Here is a 21504-nt window from a genome sequence, read left to right as displayed (position 1 = left end):
GGCTGATCTCTTGGGATTAGAAGGACCCTTTTCTTGGATTAAACGGAGTTTTAAAAAAAAAAAACATTATCGTAAAGTCTAGTGTCTGAGTGGTGAAATGAGTGTTTAAGGAGACAGTTTTTGACTTCTCATGAGCCAGTGTGGTGGCACAGAAGTGTGTGTGTTGTTTTTTTTTAAACTGGCTTGATATCTTTTATTTAGAATAACCATCGATTTGGGGTGAGTCTGCCCTATTTCTCAGTGGCTTGTCCTGAATCTGATATTCTCAGCTGTGACCCACTGAGGCACGGTGACAACCACTTTACAATACTTTCTCCTCATGTGACAGAATGGCTGAGGGAATTCACCAGACAGTAGATTTGATTTCCAATCTTCTGAATATCCTGTTTTCTTTGGCAGCAGTAAAGCAATGACACCCAGTTCCTTATGCAGTGTAACACTTACCTTGTTTGTATAAACCAATTTTAACTTGTCCAAATTCAGAATTCATGCCATTGAGACTAATATGTAATGTTTATTACAAATGCTACAACGCTTCTGAAAATTTGACAGTATTTTTACTGTTTCCCCCTCTTTAAATTTTAGTAGCATTTAGGGATTAGACAAAATCTTGCCAATAATGGAAAAACTAATTTTTTTTTAATTTAATGTTGTGTCCCTTCACTCTGTAGGCAGTTTGTTTATTTCATATATTCATCCTGAGGCTCACTGTAGTGCCAGGCAGGCTTCTAAGAAAAGTTTCTGTCACAGTAGCATCCGTGAGATTTTTAGCCTAAGGAAAAATGTACAAATGGCCTTTGAAACCATGCCAAATAGAGGTCTTGGCCCTTGTGTCTCACTGGGTTGTCCTCCTGTGTTAAATCACTTGAAAAGCCTGAGATTTCAGTATTCTACTTGTCAAACGCACTATAGGGGTTGGAGCACAGAACAAGAATCCATCAACTAAGGGCAAACTGAAATCAAACATAATAAATGCTTTTTTGTTTTTGTTTTAGTTTCATCTTATTGATATTTCACAATTTGGTTCCTGGATGGCCAGGAGTTCTCAAATCTTTCCACAGTGCAGAACACATTTTAATAGAGATTCCCTTATAGACCAGATCCCTTCCCCACTCATAACTCTATTTGTGAGAGCACAACATCCTTATGGCAGCTGCAACAATTGTGTATGTGGGAAAAAATGATTAGGGAAGTATCTAATGTATTTTTACAGTTTGTAAGGGGAGTTTTCCTTTTAGAAAAATATCATGCCATTTCTTTTGCTCTTCATTTTTTATCTCCTGTATTCATCTGTTCCTTTCTCTCTTCTCCACAATTCCCTGAGCAAGTTTCCCTATTTCCCCATGTCTCTACATAATGCCTGATTTCCCCACTCCCTGGGCATACGGATTACTTGCCTGACTCCCTATTCCCTTGGACATGTTGCCTAGGCACCAGGCCCCAGATTTTTAAAGGTGTTTTAGGCTTTGCATTGTGATGCCAGTCTCCTATTTGAAAGTGATTTAGGCACTTAGGATCCTAAATCTCAGTCAGTCATTGGGATTTAAGGTTCTAAGTGCCCAGAAAACTTTTGAAAATGAGATTTAGGATCATAAATCAGTTAGCCATTACAAAGCTGAGCACACAAATGCCTAAATACCTTTTACAGATCTGGGTCCAAGTCATCTTCCCCTCACTATTCCCTTGCACATTCTACCCAGCTCCCTTCTCCCCTGGATGTACCTGTATGGATGTTGGTGCCAATCCCGTTGGTTGGGTTTTCCCTTCCTCCCTCCTCTCATGCTGGCCACTCCAGTTCTTGGTTCAGTCCTGGAGAGTAGCTTCTCTGTGCCTCCTCCTGTGTAGTAGTGCCCTATCATGGAAGCAGCTTCTTGTTTCCTCCCAGATTCTTGGTGGTTGATCACTGTATTATTTCTTACAATTATGTTCACCCTCCCACTTGCTTCCTTCATGATTTCCAGTCTATTGACTTCCCTGAGTTCTCTTCCACCTCGAACTTCTTCAGTCTCATCCCATCCACCCTCACTCCCACTGCCTCTTTTGAGCAACTCTGCCACTTCCTCAACTCTTGACTCTCCTTGTTCTTCTTGCCTACTACTCTGAATACATGCCCAGAATAGTCACCAAAGCAGGCTGAAAGTGTGGAAACAGCCAAAGTAGTGGAAATGCCAGAGTAGAGAAGAATGTTTTTATTCACAAAAGAAGTAGGGAAAAGGAATGAGTAAGGAAGGGGTGGGGAAAGACAACCTAAAAGAGCACAGAGTAAACACTTTTTAGTCCCATGAAAGAAGCTAGGTGAAATGAGGTCCTCAATGTTTCAATAAACTGTATAAAAGCAAACTGTTAAGAAATATGCTGTGCATTGAAATAAGAAGATGCAGCACTCAGGTCAAAAAGGCTAAAAAGAGAGACAGCTAGGGTTAACCAAAGGTTAATTTTTAAGGAGTAGCCAAGGAATTCAGGTTTACAATAAGTTTCTGAAAATGTAACTGAAGCTGTTGCTGGTTTTGTGTACACCTGCTACTTAACATCCTGCTACCAAGGAAAATTCTCCATCAAGGCTTCCACATCTCATTGAAGAGGAAGCCTTGATGAAGTCTCATGGGTAAAGTAGAAGTGCCATGATATTTTAAATGATACCTTAAAGTGGAATAGTGACTGAAGTAAGTGAGAGAGATGAAGAACTTTGAATCTTCAGTTAAATCTGCATAGCAACAGCCAAGTAGCTTCCAATTGACTTTGCCACAAGCTAAAACCAGTCTCATACCAGCCACAAATCAAATTTTATTTTGTTTTAATACTGCAAGTTTTACCAGGGTACATCATGACTCCACCAAAGCCATTTTTAACAGTTCGTTCAAATGAGTTTGGCAGTCAAGTACCTTAATTGTACTTAAATGTTTTGGTGCAAAAGTCAGTATTCCTAATAAACACAGATGACCTTTTAAGTCTGAAATTTCAAACCTGAAAATTTGGAATGCCTACTAATTATTTTAAAAGTCAAATTTTTGAATGATGAATCTGATGCTTCTGTGTTTTTGGATGTTTTAAAAACTGAATTAAATATGCTGCAAGTAAGCATCAGACCATAATGCTGAAGGTAAAGTTTACCTATGGGACTGTTCTGTAAATCACAAAAGCAAAGTAAATTGCAAAAAATGTTGTAGTCAGCAGCCATATATTAACCAGAGCCATGATCAATCATAGGTTATCAGTGACTGCTAGGTGGGAGATGTGTACACATTCAACCTGGTATTTTGACTGCCAGTTTCCTTATTGTCACCAAGATCAATGCTTGTTCACTGTTTCTTGAAAATATTTCAAAACACCATTATACTCTGGCAGACAGAGGGGCTTAGTTTTGAAGTTGTGGGGGGGCGGGAAAAAAATGAGCAAGCTCATACTAGTCCAGTGTTTATTTATCTGGAAAAACATAAAATGACATTATTCTACCAAAGTTACATTTTGTCAGTTCTCCCATTCTACCTTCACAGCAGCCAGAAGCTCTAGCTGGTACTAGGGTATGGGAAAGTGTCTGGCATCCTTTTGGAGCTGCTTGCCTGCATGTCTGTCTGCCTATTGCCTTCCAACTCATTCTCTTTTGTCTGATATCCACGTATGGGGGCAGATTCAGGGGCAAGGCAATACCAGTAGGGACTTGGGGAAAAGAGGAGAGCTATGAACAATGTGGGAAGCAGGTGAGGAGGAGATGGGCAAGTGAAAACAAGTTTGAAGAGGAGTGGAGGTAGTAGTAGAGTTGACCAAGAAGTCAATGAGAGAGAGAGATGATAAGGAAGGAATAAAGACATTCATGGAAAGTAGAGAAATCAATGGATGGGAAATCATGGAAGGGCAAGGTGGAAGGCTGTGAGGCTCAGGAAAAAGTATGATCACCGAAAGAAATAATATAGTGACTACCAGAAAGAACTTGGACAGGTCTCAAATATGTTTTTCACTAGTGAGAACCTTTAGGAGGTTTCTTACTGGTTGGCACTTATCCAACACGTATATATTATTTTGTCACTAAAATCAACTGGAAGGAGAATGCTGAAAAGGAAGATAAAATTGGACACTGTCCCTGAGCACTCAATTATCTACTAAAATTAAGAACTGAGTGATTGTACAAACAGAATTGGCCAGATTTGGGCATAAAGCTGACAGATCTTCCTAGCTGAGGATTCATTGGGCATGGAGGCATTCCAAGATTGTCCCTAGACCATGCCCTTCTCCAGCCCCTAGGAAAAGGAGAGAAAGTGGTGTTTTGGAAGAGACTTCACTAAATTATGCTGCTACTAATATAGAAATAAACTATAATTGCCCCTTTGCCTCCCCCATCACACACTATTATACCAAGTGGATATTATGTACAGCTGAGGTTCTAGCCCAATAATTTATAGAAGAAATGCATGCAGTACCAACTGCACTAATAACCCACCTACAGCCTGGGAACGAAATAGTGTTTTGCTTTTTTTAAAAAAAGAAAGCAATACTTAGAGGCATAAGTCTGAATAATGCAGCAATAGCAAAAAACAAATATAATTTTTGCTTTAGGATAGCCCTATTATTTAATAGGTTTATCCTTGTTAATGTATCTACTGAACATGCAAATATCACTCAGGGAATACTAGTTTATTTGTATGGCCACAAATACCATGTTTCCAATGTAGTTCACACCTGATTTAGTAAAATACACTAGTGGAAAATGTCAGATGTAGATCTTAATTTAGGGCAGAGCCAACCAACTTAACAGTTTAACAAAGGTAGACTTGCCCTTGGGTTTGACCTCTGTTACAGTTTTGAGAGGGGAAAACCAGTTTGGTGTACTTTTTATATATTTTATTAAAATAAGTAAATATAAAACGAAGCAAGTATGTTAGACAATTACTATAAGTTTCCTAAATTAAAATAGATAAATACATTAAGGTACAATTTATTAACTTAATTCCATTTACACTTGTTTGAATTGAATCACCAACTGGTGCAGTCATCAAGTGAACACACAGATACATTAACCTCAGTTTAGTTAATATGTGATTAATCTTATACACATGAACCCCAGATTCTTAAAGAGGCATCGCTTCTTTCTCAGCACTTGAAGTATTACCTAGATACTTTGAAGGAGTCATTCAGTGGGTGTGATACTCTTCCCTCTCAGCTAACTTCTTTATTTTGAATACCGCAGAGATTAGCAACTTGTTATCCCTTTTACAGGCAGTGTGGTTGACACTTTTAACAACCAGGGCAACACAACGTGGACTAAGAGGAACTGCTTAGAATTTGGGCTGGCAGATGCCTTCCTAATATTCATACAATTACCTAGAGAGAGAGACACACACACACTTCATACTTAGTGTAAGAAAATTTAATATTAGTTATGGTCACCCTAGGACTGTATTAAATAATGAAATTAAAAAAGAGGGGGTGTGTGTGTGTGTGTGAGAGAGAGTCTTGCTTGTTCTTTGAAGCATCAAATTCAGGAAACCTTGTTTAGGGGCCAGTAATTGGTATCTCTAGCTGGTACCTTATTCAGGCAGGCTGGTCAGGCTAGTGTGACCTGTGGCCATCTAGATCTCTTCTTTCCTTAACCCAGGGAAAGTAGGAACATCAGCCTGCTTTGTCCTTGGGCCACTACAAGAACATGATTCTTCTGTGTTTACTTTGGTCTTTAAGCTTGCAGTTTTATCTGGTTTCAGAGTAACATCCGTGTTAGTCTGTATTCGCAAAAAGAAAAGGAGTACTTGTGGCACCTTAGAGACTAACCAATTTATTTGAGCATGAGCTTTCGTGAGCTACAGCTCACTTCATCGGATGACCAGGGAGAGTGGTCACTTTGGATGAGCTATTACCAGCAGGAGAGGGAGTTTGTGTGTGTGTGTTTTTGGAGGGGGGTGAGGGGGTGAGAGAACCTGGATTTGTGCAGGAAATGGCCCACCTTGATTATCATGCACATTGTGTAGAGAGTTGTCACTTTGGATGGGCTATTACCAGCAGGAGAGTGAGTTTGTGTGTGGGGGGGTGGAAGGTGAGAAAACCTGGATTTGTGCTGGAAATGGCCCAACTTGATGATCACTTTAGATAAGCTATTACCAGCAGGACAATGGGGTGGGAGGAGGTATTGTTTCATGGTCTCTGTATGTATATAAAGTCTGCTGCAGTTTCCACGGTATGCATCCAATGAAGTGAGCTGTAGCTCATGAAAGCTCATGCTCAAATAAATTGGTTAGTCTCTAAGGTGCCACAAGTACTCCTTTTCTTTTTACTTGTAGGGCTATATCACTCACACAAGGAAAATATGACATTTTTGAAGTATCGAGCAAGAGTTTTGCAGGAGCAACCACAAACTGGGGAGAGATTGTCATATTCCGTACAAATGGACCTAAAATGATACAATAAATTAAAACTATTCTGACATTAGGGTTTACACATTAATAGCGGTCTCAAATCACTTCAAATCAAGCATCGCAACACTTTAGTTTATGTCAAAAGTTTGCCTGGCTTCAAAGAAAATATAAATTTTTAGAACAAAAAAAATTAATACATTTTAAATAGTGCTGACACATAGGGCAGGATGAATGGTATAAGAAGGAATAAAGAAACATAGTGGATTGAAAATTCATGGCTCTCATTCTCCAGATGTCATGTAACCACTCATATTTTGCCATCTTTACAGCTATTTGTAATGGCCTGCATGTGTACAAATTGGCGATGAATCAGACTCTCAGCTATACTTTGGGCTACCTTTCTATCCTTTGGGAGAATCCAGCATGTTCAGAGACCACAGATTAATCACTCTGCAATTCACTATTACGATCATTTAAAATTCTGCCCCCCATTGCAGGGCAGGGAAATGGTTTTATTCAACACACTGCAGCCTTTTTTTTTTTTTTTGGGGGGGGGGGGGGAAGAGGAGACTAATTTTAAAGGAAAAATATATAAGTAGGTTAACATCCTGATTTGCACATAAAAGGGGTTGCAGTAAAAGGGGTTGCAGAGAGTAGAGACATTCATTTCAGTGGGTCTACTCATACATATGAGTTTGCAAGATTGAGGCCTTAGTTTACAAAATACCATGTACAGCTACTGTGCTAAATAAAAAGAAAAAGGAGTACTTGTGGCACCTTAAAGACTAACCAATTTATTTGAGCATGAGCTTTCGTGAGCTACAGCTCACTTCATCGGATGCATTCAGTGGAAAATACAGTGGGGAGATTTATATACACAGAGAACATGAAACAATGGGTGTTACCATACACACTGTAACCAGAGTGATCACTTTAAGGTGTTTCATGTTCTCTGTGTATATAATTCTCCCCACTGAATTTTCCACTGAATGCATCCAATGAAGTGAACTGTAGCTCACAAAAGCTTATGCTCAAATAAATTGGTTAGTCTCTAAGGTGCCACAAGTACTTTTTCTTTTTGCGGATACAGACTAACACGGCTGCTACTCTGAAACCTGTGCTAAATAAGTGGCTGTTTTTAACAATTTTATAAACATACACATGATATGCTCTATATCAGAGATACACCATAATTACAATTATTAAAATTAGAACCAATATTAGGAAAATATTTATTCTTAAGCATTCTGTGGGTAACAATATAAGTATCATGAGTTTATAAAGAACAAATCATGCCACGCTTGATTGCTTTTTTGGTTGAATTATTAAGCTATGGGAAGAAGAGAATGCCATAGCAGTAACAAATGTAGACTTCATGAAAGCATTTGATACATGGCCTCAAGGAATCTCGCTAGAAAAATTTAATTCAAATTGGCTTGAACATGAACTGTAATGTCACATGGGCAGAAAACTGGCTGCAGGAGTATAAACAAGAGATTAATAGTAACAAAAATCCAGGGGCAAGTGTCAAGTGGGGTGTCATTGGAACAGTGCTTGGATAGAATTTAACCTCTATTAACCTGTAACCTACTAAAACATGTGAGATTTTACATGCGATAAACTTTGTGGGTCATCTGGAAGAGGAGATGAATTCGAATAATAGTAAGAATAGTTATTTAATATCAATTGATATTAAATAGGGAGGAGCCCTGAAGGAGAAGCCCACCACTGAAGCTATTATTTTAAACCAGACCCTATCAGTTTATTTTGTCCACATACTTAATCTATCTTGACCTAAGTTAGTTTGTAACCAATTCGGGGGCCAGGACCATTACATGTAGTGCAACTTAATTTTAAGGACCTGATCCAACTGGTGATTCTAGGTGCTATAATTAAGAAACACTGCTACTATGTTATAAACCAACCCTAAATAAAACCTTTTGCGGGTTTGGAAATTTCTTCTGCATGATTTTTTTTAAATATAAAGTGTTTAAAACAGTAACAGAAAAGAAAAAATAGAATTATTGTACTTAACTTTCATGTGTTAATGTAGATTAAATAAAAAAAGGTGTATTGACCTGATGTAACATGCTGACTCACTCTATGGTGCTAGAGCGGCCTCACTCATGGGGCTTTAAAGATGCTTTGGGCAAGTGATCAGTGAAAGGATCTCCTGCTTGGGGGCAGGCAGGAATTTTTAAGAGTCCTTTTCTTATACAAAACTTTTGTTTTTGATTGGTAGAAGAGGGCATCCTCCTTAACCAGCAACCCATTGCCATTTAGACTTTTAAAGTGGCTAGGGAAATACTGTATTATTTTAAACAAAGTTGGGTGCAGAAAGAAAATGATGAGAAACCCATCCTTCTGTGGAACAATGTTTTTTGTATGACAAAATTTACAGGAATTATTGGGCTCTCAAACTCTTTCTCTGCCATTAGTACAGAAATTAGCTTTTGCTACCATCTCATCCCTTCACATTTTATGTATGGAAGGGGATCTCTGTCCACATTAAGGAGTTTCAGTAACTACCTGCTGGCTGAAATGAAATTAAGTCACCATGGCAGGGAGTTGGCCATGGTAGAGCTGGGGATGTGGTGGTCAGTGATCACTCAGTGCTTAAGGTACTGGCAAGAGATCTGCTTTACTCTGTATCCTGTTCCAGGTGGCTGTGTGTAACAAGAGTTTCACAGTGCTCAGCCCACACCCTGTCTGAGAAGCTCAGCCCTTAAAGCCTCAGTCCCCAATGCCACAGGAGAGAAAGTATCCAGTTTCTAGAAAAATCACATAAGGTCTCTTTCTTCCACAAAGAGAATTGATCTTCCTCTAGTGAAACCAAATATTTTATACTTGTATACAGAGCCATAATGACACCTAAGGTTCTGTTACAGTAGCAGACAGTTACCAAAAAAATGGTAGTGAAAAGAAGCCTGAACTGTGAAATATCATCTGAGATTTCCAGAATTTTCAAGAAAGGCCTATAATGCTATACATACCTGTTCTATTCATGATACTGCTATATAGGAGCTAAGTTAGCCTGCCTAGTCTACAGGTATTTGCCCTGTGGGCTTGCTCAAGTCACAATGTGGCCATTAGGCTAAGGATGAAGAGCAAGCTTAAAGATAATGCTGAGAATAGCTCCAGTAAGGCACAGGGAAATTCAAAGTGCTCTAAGAAAAGGAACTAATGGAGCTGCTAAAATGAAAAGTACAATAATGTTCTGAATGATATCACTAAATCATGAGAGATCATTCTGCTGAACAAATGACTATTTTGACATGTGTGAGGTTAGCCAGTTAGCCTGTTGTGGTTAGTGGTTGTGATTTTTTTTTTTTGTATTTTATTGTATTATCACGTGTAGTTTAGTTTATTGGGGAAGTGTAGTTCTTTCCCAGCAATGAAAGTAGTGAGATATCAAAGCAACAAATATTACAGGAGATAAATTCCTGAATCCTTAGTTGAGCTTTGTAGCATGTTTCCCATTAAAGGCATACTTCTGTTTCTTTTAATGTACTGGTCATAATTTTCTAACGCCTCTGTAAAAAGTTTTGTACCTGATTTGTACATGCGAATATCATGAATAAGGCATAAAAATTTAGTGATGCCCTTGAAAATTTAGCATGTTAGTTTGTGTACCACATGCATATATCCCAACAGCAAGATCTTTCCTGATAGTACGCTGTATTTGGGGAATGATGATCCAAAGAAGGTAGCAGATTTTGTTTTAAACTTTTAAAACTAGTTGCAGGGGAGGGAGGGGCCTATCTAGGATAGGCAGGGAGACACTCAATAATGTAATCACATTTCTATTTTTAATGTCTGATTCCATGAAATTCCTTTTGAAGTTGTATTCTCACTATTTTTGGAGTTAATTTTCTTTTATAAAGTAGTGCAAATAGGCACCCATCTCATGTTTTTTGGCATCCCAATAATATACTAAAATTAGAGCTTGTCAGAAAATGGAATTTTTGTCCTATGGGAAATTTGTTTTTGTCCTTTGTCAGGCCAAAATTTTAAACATTGAAATTTCGGAGTAAAAAGTTCAGAAAAAAGTCAGTTTAGGAAATGACATTCAATTGGAATAAAATGCTTCAATCGTTCAAAAGCAAGTGTAGATTCTAAATATTCATTTGAAATGATCATTTTTGTTTTAAAATGGACTTTGATTTAAAATCACATTAAAATTATATCAAGTCATAAATTGAATCAACATGTTCAAACAAAATTTCACTTCAAATCTACATTTCAAAATGATGAAATGTTTCATTTTGCAATGTTAATTTTGCAGTTTTTTAAAGCTTGTTGAAATTGACTTTTCCCCTATGGAAAATATGGATTTCAATGAAACTAATTTCTGAGAAGAAATTTTCATCTGAATGCTTTCCACCAGCTATAATTAAAATACATACTAGCACATTATATAATTTATAGATATAGTCAAATAGACTGCCTAAAATCTGTTAAGAAAATCAGTCAGTCATTCTTAAGACCCTGAATTATCCGCTTAAACACCAGGTTTCTCCCAATATCCATTGACCTTATCACAAAAGCCCTGGGAAACAGATTAGCCTTGTAGTGTCCAAAAGGTAACGAATCCAAGTATGGGTGGACAAAGGTAGATGTAAATTCAAGTGTTATCAGCCCAGCATGTAGCTCCTTCACATGGACTGCTATGTTTAAAATACTGCATTTAGTGTAAAGATTACAGAAATCATACGCAGGCTTGATTCAAATTCTTGAATGATGGGATCTGGGCCAATGGAGAACGTGGTAAGTTACATAAGGGTTAGAGGACAGCAGCAGAAAGGAAGGAAGAGAGTACGGGAGGGTCCAGTAAGTGATCCATGGGGGTGGATGAAGGAAAGTAGAGGAAGTACACAGAAAAGGTAGTAAAGGGGTGGGGAAGAGAATGGTAGCCTGGAACAAAGGGCAACAGTAGGAAGAGGATCAGTAGTCTCTGTAGATTTCACAAGCTAAGGTCAGGCCATGTCAGTAGTTTGATAGACCTCCAATGAACATTAGGTGCTGATGACTCAGTAGGTGTCAGTCTTCTCCTGGAGCCTGGCAGTATGGACAAAGTACTGGTGGAAGGGCCATACTTTGTATGAGATGTAAAACCAAAACTTTACCTCTTATGGCCATTATAGAGCCCAAAGGACTCTTTGCAAGTGTAAAAGAGTTATGCATTGGACAAATTTGTTTGTTTAAATTCTGTTTACTAAAATTACACCTGCAAATTAATTGGATAAGGACACTTTCTCTTCCTGTCCAAAATTGATATGTTGCTTTGAGATGTGCTATTTTTTAGAGTGTTTGTGCATTTCAACAGTGAATGAATGTGAATCCTATGTTGAGTTCATGTGTCAGTGTGTGATACTTTGGGATGAAAGAAGCTAAACAAATTGAAGATAATTCTCACTATTTGTAACATGACCAGGTTTTCAAGCACACATCGAAATGTACATAAACTTTCAGGAGTTTAATGCTTTAGTTGTAAACAAAAAAAAATCACTGATGTTAAATTAAAAAGAAATGGAGTACAATGAGCAAAATGGTATTTAAGGAAATCTACTGCACCAAAGGACAATTGCAGAAACATATTGGGGACTCCTGGAGGCATCTGTCTCCTTCTGCAAGAAAAATGACAGGCCAGAGACATTTCCAGGGGTAACAACAATTTATGGTGGAGAGACAATGTTGAGCAGAATGCACGTAAAGTAATCTTTTTAAAAAAACAAAACCTTTTCAGTTTACAAGAATATGTATGACGAACAACATAGTATAATAATGCATTTTGGCAGCCAAATGTTTTTAAACTTAGGACAGCAACTGTATGTAACCAGATGTAGTACAAAATGCATTAATTCTGCCATAGATTAAATGTCTAACTCTCCCCCCGCCCACCCACAACCTAGCCAACATCTTGGCAGTGTGGTATAGTGAACTGTGGTGCCAAATGAAATAATGCATCTTAGTTCAACAAACTGGAATATTTCAATTTGGGTCAAAATGACCCAAAACAATTTTGTTTAAGATTTACAAATGGAAAATCAAGATATTTCAGCAAAATCAGTATTTTTTTTTATTTTGTGGAAAGTGCATTTTCTGTCCTTGCCTCCCCACCCCCTGGAAAAAAAAAATCTTGACCAGTTCTATCCATCATCATATGTAATTCTGGAGGAATGATGAGAGAGGCCAAAACTTCTGCTTTTCTTAAAAAACTAAATCATATTTGCTTGTGGTGTTCAGTTCTGCTGTATAAATGACAGAAGTGGCCACCTGTGATAAGTTTTTGGTTTCAGTGACTTGCCTAGCATGATATAGAAACTTTGTCAGAGGCAGGGTTAGAATCCAGTTCTCCAGGGTTGGGATTCGACCATAAGATCATCCTTTCCTTTACCTCAGTCACTCCCCACATTCCAACTTCTGAAACAAATGTGGCAGGGGTCTTTAAGGTAGCTTCACTCACCTCACAACTTTGATTCATACCCCAAGTACCATGTATTCTTTGCACTGTCCCATGAGGTGGCGGGGGGAGAAGGAACAAGCTTTTGTTCATGTAATTAAAAGTTGTATCATAATGTCTCTGAACAATGGGGTTGAATTAAGGTTACGCAAACAACCTTCTCTCAAGTCTCCTAACTTTTGAGTGTTGGACTTTGCAACCTTAATGCTCCTCTAACATAGGGTTTTTTTTAACTGTAATTATATAAATAGTCCAGAGAAAACTGCAGAACTTCAGCAGATTTACAGGCAGGTTACTTATGCTGGCACTGGGCACAGATGCCATTAGAATATTTCTGTGCTCCTTCCTTTGCTATCCTATCACTGTTTGTTAATTAGTTATATTGAGCTGAGTTATATTTGAGCACTTACACATGGCCAAAGATCATGTGTAAGTGCTACTATTGTGGGTTAGAGTAGGGAAAATTGTTTGGTACAAAGGGAAAGGTAAGTCCTGTCATTGCTGGATGATACCTCTCGTTGCTGGAGGATGTTCACCATGAGAAGTCATTGTGTTAGGGGTAAAGTCTTGATGAGCATGCTGTAAAGGCACATACTGGCAATCTTTTTCTAGGGAGAAAAGGAACTACTGTAGTTCATCTAAGAAAACATTCAGCAATTTAAATAGGATGCCTCAGAGACACATGGTGCCCTGTTGCCCTGTAAAAGAAATTATACCAAATGCTGTTTTCATTTATGTGGGTCCAAAAATTTCATAACTGGAGAACCTGGTGGCAAACTCAGCTTCAGAATAAAATATCAGATGAGTGCTAAACCCTATCACATGCCACAATATCTGACGGAGCACAAAGCTGCTGGGTACATGACCAAAACCAAAGGTGTAAAAAGGACAAAAAGTTTCAAAATCATATGGGTTACAAATGTATGGTGAATAATATTTATGCTATTCATGAAGCTACTTTGCTGCTTATGTTGGAGCAGTTCTGTCCTTCTAATCTATTATACGTTCTGTTGTAGTCTAGTGGGTACTATATACACACATGACTATTCTCTAATGTGCTGATGTCCACAGTGATACAAAGGAATCTCACCACAGAGAACCAGGAAATTATTTCACTACAGTGAGTTATTCTTCTGCAGACGTTCATCACCTCAGAATTTTGGTAAAATAAAGATCTGTATTCTTGAGTGACAACAACAGATAAAGTGTTCTGGATCTAGTTAAGCTGATGTTCTAAGAACTCTGAAATTAAAAGGTTAAGATGATGGTGTTCTATTATAAAAATAGAATTATTCACCCAATTAAGGTTGGAATCTCATTTTGAGATTAAGAATTATTCTTGGCAGGGAAAAGCAAACACCACACTTACAATTCATCTTTAAAGAAATTGTTAAGTCATGTTATATTATCTATATGTTTCATCCATTATTTAGAACAAATGCTTGATCATTTATTTTGAGCCCCTGGGCTGCCTCATTAAAATTAAATTGTTATAAATTTGATATTGCTTTGGGGGCATTTGCTCTCCCATCTTGACTGCAAAAGGTATAAAGTTTTGTTTTATTTTTACTTGCATTCTCTCCTGTCTTTTAACCTCTCCAAACCCTTTTTTCTCCCCCCTTCTAACAATCAACTGTTATCCAAAAGTATTACTTCCTATAGGAAAGTAATTCCCTGGGTAAACTCTATAGCTATCCTTCTGACAACAAATACCGAGACAAACCTGGTGAGGTTATTCTCAGATTAAAGGGTTGCAGTCTTTAAAAAACATTAAAGAATTTGTGGTCTGTAATGCAGCTAATCCACAGGCATAATTTCTATTAATGGGAGTGAGAGTTCTATATACATATTGATAACAGAGTGGACCCTTTGGTTTGGGTACAAGACAGAAAGGTGTCCTACTGTAAATTGCAAAGTACATCACATAACCTCTGTGCACCAGTTTGGTGTAGCTTCATTGCCTGCCCATTACCTCCGATCAATGGCCAGAAATTACAATATTCTATAGTAGCAGTCACCACATTCAAGACACCATGAGAAATAAAGCTTTGCTTTATCACAGTCTGCCAGCTACAGAATAAAAAGATTGTTTAATTCATTAACTAATAATCTAGCTCTCAACATACCCTGTGTGTGTCCCAACTAATGTTTACTGATGCTTTACCCAGCAGCTCCAGGGCAGCATAATTCTAAATTTAACTCCAGGTCCATGACTGGGGCTCCTATGGCATGTCTACCCAGCATTGTGAAGCCCGCAAGAGTGAGCCTTCTAGGCCAGGTCAGTAGACTCAGGCTAGCAAGGCTCCTGCTAGTGCTCTAAAAATAGATGTATAGACAGCACTTTGAAATTCCAGTTCAGGCTGGAGCTCAGGTTCTGAGGCCTAGGAATGGGGTCGGCTTCAGAGCTCAAGTTCCAATCCAAGCCACAGCTTCAAAGCACTGTCTACCCAGCTATTTTTAGAATGTTAGTGTGAAATCTGCTAGTTCAAGTCTGTCAGCCAGGGCTGGAAGCTAACTCCCCTGGTCTCCAAAACACTGTGTAGACATACTTTACTGGAATAAAAACAAACAGGAACAATAAATTCAAGCTCACCTACAGAGGTTCCAATTTCCAAAGGCCACACAGTGAATTCTCTGACTTTGGTTAGATGGTAGCTACTTAATTAAAGATGGGTTATGGTTAGTCTCTAAGGTGCCACAAGTACTCCTTTTCTTTTTACAACTTAAGTAGGCCTTCCTGGTTTTGATGGTGGTGTTTCCTCTCTTACCATTTGCAGCTTATTGAAGGAAATGTTCTCAGGAGAGTAATACCATACAGCTCACTATATCTCAGAACTCAGTCTTCTGGGCAATTTTCTATCTTTTCAGTGTGCAAAATGTATAGTACTGTCCCTCTCTTCTCTAAAGTAATTAAAAACAATCCCATAGTTCTTTTTTAAAACCAAAAAACTTGTTTGCTATTGAGTGGTTCTTTAACTTGCCAACTCTTCTGGGTACAGAATAGAGGCATAGGAGAACAACTGAGCCCAGTTTTCCATGGGCTCTTGTTAGTCCTAATTGGAGTATAGCAATAAGGAGGACTTTGTTCACCTGCGGGCTGTTTGATATGGCAGCACGGAGTTTTATGCCACAGGGCCAACTGTGCGGGATCACTGCAGAGATTTCTGAGGGGTGAGTGATATACTGTACCAATAGGCAGTTTGTAAAAGCAGTGAACAGTGTTTTGAGAAGAGTCTCCTAAAGCCTCAAGTTGGAAGCTGAGAGAGACAGCTAGAGAAGGGATTTTGTTTAGACATTTCCCTGAAGCACTTTCCCTTGCAGGGTTTTTGTCTTGAAAGGAATCTCCCAGAGGCTTTTTCTCCTCATGGAGGGATTTATTTCTTGCATCATGTGTTTCCTGGGTTTGATATTTCAAAAATGTTGTTCTCTCACACTCTAGACAACCGCTTTCAGGGGGTTAGTAGCATGCAGCGCTAGGATGAATGCTGAATGGCTACAAACTCTCAATTGAACTGTGGGTTCCACATCAGGGCAACTTCTTTCCTTTATCCCATGAGCTCCCTAACTGGAAAAACACAGACAATTACTACCCGAGTGGTCATACTTTCATCAAGTTTCATGCTCAGTAGTCTGATCCTGAATGGGAGTTCTTTATTCTGGCAAGCAAGTCAGGCCTCTCTTTCAGGGCTGTTACATGACCAAAACCAGGAAGACAAGCAACTCCTTCCCTATGTGTCTGAGGCACACACACACAAACTTTCCTATCCTGAATCTTCCTGTCCATCCCTAACATAACATCTTACCTGAATCTAACACAAAACACACACAATCCTCTCAACTTTCCAAAGTTACCTGGTTCAGATGAGTCTGCCCTTGGAACCAGTATAGGCCCATGCCCTGCAGAGCTCAGAAATTTTCAGAGCTGACAGCTCACCTGTAGCCAGTCTGCATTCCTACAAGTAGTACTCCCTACTCCCGGAAAGGGAAGGAGTGCAAGGATCTTCAGGGCAAATGGGCCGAATGGGCCTTGGCCTAATTTTTCCTCTTAAATATTTGTCGTTTTCCCACCCCCCCCTTTAAAAAACAAAAACCACACAACACCGAACCTGTCAGGTTCTTCAGTGCTGGCAGTTCAGTTACTCTTCTCTGGCCCTGTGTTCCCTGCTACTTAAATCAGGCCATCATCTTGGTAGTAGGATAAAGATGGAGACTGAATTGAGAGAGGGATAAGGTGCCGACACTTCTTATGAGTCAGTCAAAAAGTGCCATGTCAGTGACTCAGAAAGCTACATCCCTCCTTCCCCTCTTTTTGGCTAATTCCCTGTTTCTGTAGTTTTTTGGGTTTATATCCACAGGAGCGGGTATGAACAAACACTATCAAAATCACCTTCAGTGGTGTTGGCAGAGGTGGACATGGAGCCCCCTAATATCCAGTTCCCTAGGTTGTCACTAGTTTGATTAAGGCTAAAGCCTCTATGGCACAATGGAAGACTTATTTCTGTAACACTGATTATTTTAACTGGTGGGGCTGGTCCTCCTTTCTTTCTGCTATTCCATATTCATAAGCTCAGAGTAGCTTTCCATTGAAGAGATTTGGCCATTTAAAAGTGAAGACACTCCAAATGGGTTGTTTGAGATCAGAGAGTTCCTTGCCAGTCCTAATGGTTGGTTCAGCCTGTAGCTCTGAAGGGGGAGTTATAGTCTGCACTAGATAAAGAGAAAACTAATTCAACCCTCATTTACTATATTAGTAATGGCTCTTCACCCCTCCCCTCCCCATCCACACCTTCCCACACAGGCACTTGCCATTTATCACTCCTAAGTGCATCTAGGAAAACTAATGCAGATGTGGCATAGTCAACAACAATTGTCTATCCCAGTCTGCTCTAATCTGGGTTTTATTTCAAAGCTAGACATTTGCAATCAATATGAACTGGAAACATTTTATTCCAGGAAATTGAGGGAAAAGTATATCAGGATGGTAAATTTTGAGTGAGCTGCTCATAGGATACAAAGTAAAGTATCACTTATGCTGATAATCTTCACTTCGCCGCGAGAGCAATTAGCTGAAAACAGAACAGCCTGCATCTATTCCCATGGGGTGTATATAGCTGTGCTCCTGATGGTCCCTTGGCAGGCGCAGGCATATGAGTAGCACCCACTGTCATATTTCTTCTGATTACAGAGAGGAGCCTGGAAAGTGGAGACAGTAAGATAAAGTAAGCAGGAGCTGCAGACAAATAGGAGGGGAGTCGTACTTCAAATACTTCTACAACCTACTGAAAAGAGGTGGGAATTCCACTTTTGTATTCCACAGCCCTGCTAACAGTCTTAGCACAGAAAAGTTGTTTCTGACATGGGATCAAATTCCCCATCTGTCTATGTCAAGTGCCTCTGCACTATGCTGGTTTCATGGTACTGTTCTTATTCCTGCCTCTCCAGCTTATCAAATACAGGGTTGGGAGCAGTTCCATGACAAAAACATTGATTCCTTTACAAATAAATAAATACACTGACGTGACTAACATTCAGTGCTGATGCTTTGGAAGCCCCAAAATATAGTCACTCTGAAATATTAATATTTCTTTACTCAGAAATGGTAAGCACCATATGTTTGCAGCTTCCAAAGGATGGGCCACAAAACAGGCAGTACTGTGCTATACTATACTGTGCTGATAATAACTTCCCCTGAGTTGATCTTTTATCCCAGGTTTGGTCAAAAGATCAGTACAAAATTTCTCTCATCACTTCAAAATATAAACCTAAAGGTACTGGATAAAATATTATTCTGCCCACAGACTATGATGAAACCTGCAATAAAGATGAAAAATAGTTGTAATTGAAACTATAATGCTGAATATAGTGTAAGAGAGACTTCAGTGGACAATTATGTCCAAGTATGTTTGGGCATGTATACGTGTATTAGTAGAGCCCTGCAAATCGGGGATATCCATGGACCATTGTTGTGGATTTGATGCAGATACAAGTTTTGTATCTTCGCAGGGCTCTGTGTTAAGCATTGATTACTGCACAAGGCCCAACCAAGAAAAACATGCACTATCCTAAGGAGCTTACAGGTGAAGGCCCAGTCCACATACAAAAGTTTTACCAGTTTACTAAATTGATTTCTTAAATTAATTTAGTTGAACCAGTGTGGACTGCTGTGTAGACTCTTAAATCAGTTTACATCAATGTAATCAATTGAGTGAGGAATCTATTTGTGATACATTCATATAAGTATGTGTAAACTAATCTGAGTGCCTACATGGGGAGGGGGTGCTGCTTTTGTGTGTGTTAGGGTTTATTTGAATCTGCCTTCAAGAAAGGAGACCCAGAGGAAGCTGTATTAACTTAGGGTTTGTTTACTGGTTGGTTTTTAATCTTTTCCTTTCTCTGCCTTCTTGGGAGCAGAAGGTATTTGACTGGCAAGAGTTAGTGTTTGGGGATTTTGGAAGAAGTGAATCTTTAACATGGGTTTGAATGAGGAGAGGGTGGGGGCCTGGGACTCCGGGAATGGGATGTTATGTGGATGGAGGATAGCATGGAAGAAAGCACCGAAGCAGGAGTTTTTGGAGAATGATTCAAAGTAGATTGGTTGCAGGTTAGCGTTACAGTCTGGCAGAATGTAAGGAATTGGGGCGGGAGGGGGAATAATATGATATTGGTAGGATTACCCTTGTACCAAGTATTACAAATGTGGAAGGACTTAGTGACTGCCTGGATATGCGGAAAGGAGGAGAGTGAGGATTTAAAGAGGACCTCAGAAATTCAAGACTGCATGCAGGGTGATGGTATTGTCCATCACCATAGAGACGTGAGATAGTGAAAGGGAGGAGGAAAAGAGATTTGTTTTGTTTGTCAGACAGCTACCCTGCAAAATGTCAGGGACACAGTCAGATGTGCTGGACTGGAAGACTAGTCACATCTGGAGAAGCAGATTTGTGGATCATTAACAGAGATGCTAGTTGAATCCATGCAGATGGATAAGATGCAGAGGCGGGTCAGGAATAAGCAGGTCAGGAATAAGGTGCAGCAGGAGAAGATGGAATCAATGACTGAATCACAGAAAAATAGAAGGGCATGAGGAATCTGTTTAACTGGTAGCTGATGGGGAGAAAATTACCCTTTTTGCAGCTTGTCCTGAAAAGTTGGACAAATCTCTGAATGATTGGGCAAGAAAGGACCAAAACCTAAGAGTCTAAATTATTTTCTAATGATTTGCCACTTATATCGTATAATATCTCAACTCTAGAATATTGGACAATGGACAGCATGAAAGACACATTTCAGGAGACTCATATTTGTTGAGAAAAGAGGAGTGGGATGTATACAACTTTCACACCATAGCCAGGCCATACATTTCTTTGCAATGTTGACAAGAAACCTACTTGCCACAGACACATTAATTTGGTACGACAAAGCCATTAGTCAGGTTTCAAGGTAAAGTTGTAGTGAAGGTCAGCTCTCCCTGTGGAACAACATACAAATAGGCTGTCAGATATACAAAGGGAAAATAGGTCTGACAAAATACCACTTCTTGGCCTTACTATAGATCAGCACCAAATGGTTAGGTTTTCACATACCCATCGTTGTAATACATAGACATTATGCAGTTCTAGGAGAACATCTGTTCTTTTTAGTCAAGGAGCCAAACATTCCTCTCTTCAGCAGTATAACCTGAGTCAATGCTATATCAGGAAAAACACTTCAAGGAACAGCATAGAGACACTGTCGGAGCTTTAGGTATGGAATACAATGCCATGGCTTTATTATCTAGGAACCTTCAGCCAAGACAAGTGACCACTGAATGTGTGAAAAGTGGAGACAGAAGACAACATTTCATATTTTCTAGATGAAAAGTGACTGGCATGTTGAAATGCAGAATCATAAGTTCAGTCATAAATCCAAGATGTATAATTGACTCCAATAATTTAACAGAAATTGCTAATGCTAGAAATGATCAAATGACTGGATGCTACTGAATAAGTGGAAGAATCATGAAGACTGAAGCCAGGTTTTTCTTCACTTTCTTGACCCATGTTTCTCCATCATGGATGAGAGGTCTATTTCAGATAAAATATAGTCCATATTAGTTTACCTCTGGTGGAGTCAAGGTCAGATATCCTTTATGGAACAGTTCTGACCATGTATTTCTGGAAGTATTCAGTATGATTATTGTGGCTCATGGGGAAAAAAAAATCCACACAGTACTGTATATTGACCTTTTGTTACCCATTGTTTTTTCCGCCCAAAAAAGTGTATATTGTAATTTCTTATTTAATTGTAATGCTTGTCCACTGAAGTAATAAAATCATACTGAGTTTGAAATGGACCGCTGTTCACTAACTGTTTATAACTTTCTATTTTCATAAATATGATTCATGACACTAATAAAGATGTAGGACAACTGCAGCATTTTACTGTTTCTTCCCATGATGATGTTGTTGTTTTGTCATTGATAGTAAAGAGTCTCCATAATGTTATGATTTTTAGACTCAATGATTTGCAACACAATGGTTTTATAAGAGATGACTGCTAAGAGAGTTCTTCAAAAAGTCATCTCTAGATTTATGCCACAGTGGAATTATACTTTTAGAATATATGATTTGTGCCATAATGGATTAACATAATGAGGATTAACAATATTGCAGTAGTTTAAAAACCTGAGATTTCTGGAGAAGGGAACATGAGGAGGTCTGC

General features: G+C 38.9%; 1 long non-coding RNA gene across 26 annotated transcripts in view; it reads left to right on the top strand.

Moving 5' to 3' along the window:
- The window catches only part of LOC125636788 (uncharacterized), a 409942-nt gene that overhangs the window by 232613 nt on the left and 155825 nt on the right, over positions 1-21504 (top strand). For 2 of the 26 annotated variants that reach the window (XR_012668512.1, XR_012668502.1), the window contains exon 6: positions 17990-18093. The exons of the other annotated variants lie outside the window; for them this stretch is intronic. This is a non-coding gene — a long non-coding RNA (uncharacterized LOC125636788). The remainder of the gene's footprint in view (positions 1-17989; positions 18094-21504) is intronic. 26 annotated transcript variants of the gene reach the window in all.

This window comes from Caretta caretta, chromosome 5 (genome assembly GCF_965140235.1).
Source record: "Caretta caretta isolate rCarCar2 chromosome 5, rCarCar1.hap1, whole genome shotgun sequence".
Classification (NCBI taxonomy): domain Eukaryota; kingdom Metazoa; phylum Chordata; order Testudines; family Cheloniidae; genus Caretta; species Caretta caretta.
This window is presented reverse-complemented; position numbering and strand designations above follow the sequence as displayed.